The following is a 7,131-nucleotide window of genomic DNA, read 5'->3' as shown; positions in this document are numbered from 1 at the left end:
TGTTTCCGTCGTTACCATCGTATTGGTAGATGTCTAGATGAGTATGAAAATGATTGTTGTTCCGACCTTGGTGGTCATATCAAATCGAGTATGACTTACGAATAAGTTTGCGAAGTAAGCTAATCGGTTTAGAGAACCAAGTTCGATGCGGCATCCGACTTAAGTCAGGAGACTAAAGGAAAATACAATCGAAGCGATCGACAAAAGCATCATAGTCATCGTTAATACTAAGCAGTCTGTAGCTATAAAAGTTGCCTTTTATGATGTGATTACATCACATTATAACATGAAGGAAGGTATATTCCATGTTAGAGTTTGACTCAAAGTGGCCTAAGTCTAGCCATTGCATTATGCGATGGAAAGTTATTAGTGTTGGATTAGTGTCTAAGTCCATAACTATAATTGATATATACTTCACCCGACCCAGCATGGTCCATTTGGGTTGCATGACATTGGAACATTTGGGTAGATCAAGAATTAATTTGGAATTAATTTAATGATCAAAAGAGACTAATTAAATGTATGACGATTGATTGTGTAAATCATTGAATATATGGGCTTATGATCCATGATTCCTTATGTTGGGTTTAATCCATGTGGTGGCCCATGGATACTCCATGGAGGTTAAAACCCATGGAGCATAAGGAATGGGTAAAGTCATGGGTTACATGGTGTAACCCGAAGGTGTACACTATATAAAGACCCCATTGGTTGGTGAAATGGGCACAAGTGCATAATATGGAGGGCAAGCCGATTTCCAAGTCCCATATCCTCTTCTCATATTTATTCCAAGATGTTCATGGTGTTGTATGAACCATTTGAGGTGTCACACTTGGGGCACTAGGCTCTTGAGCTCCATGGAATCATGCTAAATCAATAAGGTATGTATTGTATCTACTTTTGTTATACAAGTACACAAGATTGTATGCTAGTTAGGGTAATACCTTGGAAAGTTCACATTTGCATGTATAATAGAGAAAACATAGATTCAAGGTATTTAGGGGTGCATGTACACCATAGGAGTGTTAGAATGCTCAAAACCCAACAGTGGTATCAGAGCCTAGGCTTGTTTTCTGTTATATTGTTGCTTATGTGATTTTGCAAAGCTGAAATCTGTCCAGACTACAAAACTCGACGAGTTCATCATTTTGGCCATGAACTCGATGAGTTCCTCAAGGAACTCGACAAGTTTTGGGTCCTGACAGCTTGATGTTCGATGTTTTTGGCTGGAATTGGTCTAGAATCATTACCTTTGACTGTTTTGGACTTATAAAACCCGTTTTTAATGTGGTAATGATTATGTTAAACCAATTTCAATGCTGTAATCAAAGTTTCAAGTGTATATATGTTTATGTAATTCTTGAAAAATTGTTGATTATGAATGTTCATGCTTGTGAGTTTTAGTTAGATCATAGGAATTATGTGCAAATTGTTTTGTTAGTATAATTCTTGATCTTAATGAAATTGTATGGACTCCATAACTAGTCTTCAAGCTATGGATTACCAAAAGTTTTTTTTTGTGTTACCTTGTTTATGAGTTGATTTAGATTAATAAAAAAAAATTATGTGTTAGTTGTTTTCAATCCATATTGATCTAAAAGAAGTTCATAAAATATGTTTTTGTAACTTGTCTTCAAGATATATGAAAAGTCATATTTATGAATCTAAAAACTCATAATTATTGCCAAAGGTTACACAAAATGAAGAGTCTTTTTCATTAAATTGTTTTATGACTCCATAACTTGTCCTCAAGTGATGGATGTTTAAAGAGACACTTCTTTAAAAGTGTTATTAAAGAATAAGAGGTTACATAAAAATGAAGAATCTTCATTTTAATGTACATTAAACTTATAAGTTATGAAATGAAAAGTCTTGAAATAGTTTCAAAACTTGCCCTCAAGTTTTGGAATTTGTAAAGTCTTATACTCTAGTACTTTAATTCCAAATTGAAACCTTAGAATTTTAAGAGTTTAAAATTCAAACCTTATACTTCTATAATATTAAGAGTTTAATTATTATTATATATATATATATATATATATATATATATATATATATATATATGTGTGTGTGTGTGTGTGTGTGTATAAGAATAAGTCAATCTTACCATTAGTAAGCCTCATTCACAAAGTTGGTCTATAAGGGGGCGTATAAGGTTACTGCCTATAAAATGACAGTTTAATGGGTGTCCACTCTCACCCATTGTTTCCTTGACTGGTGGAGGGTCGTTAACCGAACGGGTAGGACAAGACTATAATTCTCCCTTCATTAAAAGTATAACGATAGATACTAAGTAACTAAACACTTATAAATTCCCAATCTTAGTTACTTAGGAAAATGTGAAAATGTGCTAACCCATGAAATTGCACTTTGCACTTTGTTAAGTCGTTAGTGGAGCGTGTGTGGTTAACCAGCACACTAACCTAGGACTGACCAAGTGTGGCACAGGGTAACTTAAATTTATCATAGATCGGTGGAGCGTGTGTGGTTAACCGGAAAATCGATTAGGTGATAAATATTAAGGGTACCAAGTAGATTTGCATGGTTATTCACACCTTGTTTGTGATCCTCGGCATCCCAGTCACAAACTTGAGAGGGCACAATCGAGATTCAAACATGCCATTGAAAGTTCAATGTATCTCAAAATATCTAGGAGTTTCAAATCCAATTAAAACTTAATTATATTTCGTTTTTCATAGTGGAAATTGGTAAATCGTCATTTACCTACCTTCAACTATTTTATAACTTGGATTACGACATCCCTCTTCCAGTTATAAGTATGTTGTTGGGTCCTAGCCTTAATATTTCATATTGAATGTTATATTAAGGAATTTAAATCAACTAACTTAAATTTATCCCTTATAGATGTCTCCTTCAGACAACTATGGTCTTCCCAAATCTTTAGGAACAAACTTCCTAATGAAAATGATATCCCAAATGGCAATCAAGGTGAAAGATCAATCCCTTTGTTGTGCATTAGTGAGACTAGAAATCATACTTCACTTCCTCCACCTCCTCCAATAATTCTCCCTATCCCACAAGTTTCAAGACTTGATAAGTTTTAAGTCACTCAATCCTTATTGGCAAGAAAAGTCTATATGTGCTTACATCTTAAAGGTTAAGTCACATATTGACAAGCTGGGAGAGTCGGGTGTCGGAGTCTCGAGGTAGGTGGCTGTTGACTTGGTTCTTCAGTCACTTCCTGATGACACATCACGACATGACCCTTAATGATCTTACCTATTTTCTTGATGATGTTGAATCAGCAATGATTTGGAGAATTGGTTAAGCAAATTAGATTGGAAGATCTACTTCCCAAACCTATTTGGACATTGAAAATGGTGATATTGGAAGTCCTGAAAAAATTTCTCTTCCCAATTGAAAGGGATCGGCCATGGTCAAGTCGTTTGACCTAATGGTAAAGAGAAAGTCTAAGTCTGTGATAGTCCCGTATACCATTTCCAAAGAGTCCATATATTTCTTTTGCCAATAAACTCCATTATCTAACCCTGTTAAGTCTCTTTTTGAGATTCTTAATACATGATGTAATGTAATTACATTTTGATGTTTTGGAAGAATCAAAGGAAGCTTAAAGTATGATTATGCCGATTCTGATCACGAAGATGGATTTCGATCGCATGGTCCGATGATCAGAATTTTGAGCTGCTGCATACTAATTATGATATATTGCTTAGGAATAGACAACAAAATGTTTTTCATATGTATCTGCATTGTAAGGATATGTTTTTCCTCAAGTTTTAAAATAAAATAAAAATTTTGTTTTATTTATTTTAAGTATCTTTAAAATGACATTTGCGAAAAATTGTTGTTTATATGTTCCCATTCATAAGCAATATTGGTAAATGGATTTGACTTTTTCGTTTGTGGTAGTATCATAATTTACCAAATAAGGAAAGATTCTTATCACCCAAGTTTCAATTGGATAGACACTTGGAATCATGCAACTTCTATTGTATGATGAATGAGAATTTTTTCATCTTTGGAAAATTAAGACTAATTCCTTGTTCACATGTATTTGTGAGTCAAGTGAAGGACTAAGAGATCGAGTGCACATTCTTGAGCATTGTTCAATTCCACCACAAAGACTATTCGTCATGATTTACTAAAGTTTAGAAAATATGGTTATGCTTACAAGTTTAAGTGTAATTCTGAAACATTGGAAAAGTTTCAATGTATGGCAGGACGGACAAGAAGAATCAAATAAGGCAGAATGATAAAAGTTTCTCCAATTTAAAGAGATGGGAGAGTACTTGAGTATCTTGTTTTATGATTATTTTAGTGATTATGAAACTATATCAAAATTGATCCTCTAAGGACACCTTAGTGCATTCGTTTGGCTAAGGAGAGGAATCATGAATTGTTGAAATGGTTAAATCAAAAGATAAATCATACTTCGTTCCAAAATCAAATCTTAGAGTCATACTCCAAGATTGAGCCTTGAGTGACTTAATCTTAAGAAATGTTTAAAACACTTGTCAAATGTAGAGTAAAATGCTTTCTTACTCTTGTGCATTTGAAATTGGTAAGTTGTGATGTTTTGAATAAAACAAAGACCAACTAAAAACCAATTGTGTGAAGTGTTTATCTTGATTAGAATCCACACCATCTCTTAAATATTGGCAAGAGAGTCTTATATGTCAAGAGGACAGTGGGAGTCTAAAAGATCCTGAAATAGTTTCTAGAACTAATCAAGCGTATTGTTAATCACTAGCCCACGAGTTGAGGTTTGTAACCTATCGTGTTGAAATATTCTTGTTTTATGCCCATTCCAGTTAGAGTTGACTATGCATGTAAGTTCTATGAGTTCTCAATTGGTTGCACAACTACTTGAAAGCAATGGCAGGTCCTTGTGCTGCCAGGTGACAAGAAATTAAGACCGCACAAGTTCAATCCATATGAGTTTGGATTTGTCGCTAACATTGTCTTGTGATTATGGTTTTGAAATTCACATGGATAGGAACACATACACCATAAAATCTAAATGTCATAAGGTTTCTCTCCGATTCATGAAAATGATGGTGAGGAAACGCTTTCACTAAGTAGATTTTAAGTAGATATGAATTGCGATATTTGCATTCTCAAAGTCGTTAGTGGAGCGTGTGTGGTTAACCGGCACACTAACATGGACATGTGAGGAATGCCAAAGGACTAAACAATTGAGACTATGATTACAGCATCCCTTTTCATAGTTCTAAAATTGTTTAGACACACATGTGAGCTATCTATGAAAAGGTGTATGATTTTGGTAAAGTCTTATCAAAGCAATCTCGTATCAGAAATCTGAACTTTGGTAAGAAAGACAATAAAGTATTGATTTATGGATACATGTCAAAGCTAGTGGGAGCATAAGTGTTATGCTAGTAAGATAATAATCATTATGCTAGTGGGAGCATGATGATTATGTTGCAAGTTAGCAATGTTAATTATAGAAAAGAAAAGTTTCAATTCGCTTTGAAAAGTTGTTTTGCTATAATTAAGGGAGAGGATTTTATACTTCATTCCAATTCTACATGCCTAAATTGAGATTTTAATCAACTTTAGTCAATAATATATATAAATGTTATGTTGGAATGGTTTAACATAAGGAAATTCTATATATGTTGCGTTCTCAAAATTCGATTATGATTACGGCATACCTCTTCATAGTTCGAATTGTAAGAACATGGCAAATTAAAATTTTATAGCATGAATCATGTCCCATATGCTTTGGGTATAGGTTTGATTACATGTGCTATAATATTTATCCATTCTAAATTTTCCAAATGCCTATGACATTAGGAGGGAAAAAGGAATAGAACTGGATATGACTAAAATGATTAAGCAATTGTCGAGGACAATTTGAGGTTTACCAAAGATTGGTTACTCATGGAAAATTGGAAGTATAGAGTAAGGACCATATTGACATATTTTGAAAAGAGGCAACACTTGCTCAAAAGTGATGGTCAAAATGGGAATATTGAATTGTTCCCATAGGTGGAAGTTATTCTCTGAATCTGTGCAAGATTAGAAAACTTAATGCAAAGAAGGAAGTTCAAAGGAATGTACTTTGAATATGAGACTTCATTTCCATGGAATTGATCCCCATTGGAATACTTTGTAATGTCTATTGTCAAGTCTTTGTGACTTTTGTGCATAGTCATTACAAGAGAATCATTGCATATAAGTTTAGAATTTAACAGATTACAGTAAATGGCAAGAGTTTGATATTCTTACATTTACAAAAGGGATTGGGATTGTGAATTGAGCATCACTGGAGCCATGTTCAATTGATCTATTTCACAAAAGAAAGGACCATAGGTAAACATATTATGCATGCTCGGTGCATGGCATGACTATTGTTTCAATTTAAGTATTAAGTTGATAAATTGAAACAATGAATAATGAGTAATCAATATGGTGCTTAGATAAAAAAGGTTTTTATTTACACTCAAGAGTTTGGGATCATATAGGATTAAGTATTATTCTTGTGTTTCACTTTGCATGTTTTGACTTCCTGAATAACTAGGTCGTTCTTCCTGAATGACTAAGTTATTCAAACCATCCACATACGGTCATATGTTGGAAGTAGATATGAAACAACACTGTCATGAATCTGGCTTGTAAGATTTGTCTAATGTGCATTAGACATAGCAATGGTTGCTAAAACATTCATGAGTGCTCATAAGTTCTGAGTATTGGATTAAACCCACGCTCGTTTGAATCACTTCATGGATTTTATCATGAGTGAATCATGAGACGATAATATCTTATATTCTTCAAACCTAGAGATATGAGTTGTTGACTATGAGTTGGTTATACATTGACTGCACGAAAACACATTGGTAACTCGATGTTATAAAATGTGCATTTGTGTATGATTCAACAAGTAGTCAGTACAAGCATATGAGTCGAAGTTTATCCATTCCTTTTACCCTTAAAGGGATAAAAGCGATGTCCACTACTAGAAAAACAGCCTTTTACGACGCTCATTGCACGTTGTAAAAGGCTCAGACGACGCGCAAATGCGCGTCAAGGAAGGCTCTGTCATAAAGTGAGATGACATGCTTTTGCGCGTCGTCTATAGATGACGCACATTTACGACGCTCATTTACGACGCGCAATTACGGCGCG

Source organism: Lactuca serriola, chromosome 3 (genome assembly GCF_051521515.1).
Source record: "Lactuca serriola cultivar US96UC23 chromosome 3, Lser_US96UC23_V15, whole genome shotgun sequence".
Taxonomy (NCBI): domain Eukaryota; kingdom Viridiplantae; phylum Streptophyta; class Magnoliopsida; order Asterales; family Asteraceae; genus Lactuca; species Lactuca serriola.
Note: the sequence above shows the minus strand (reverse complement) of the source record.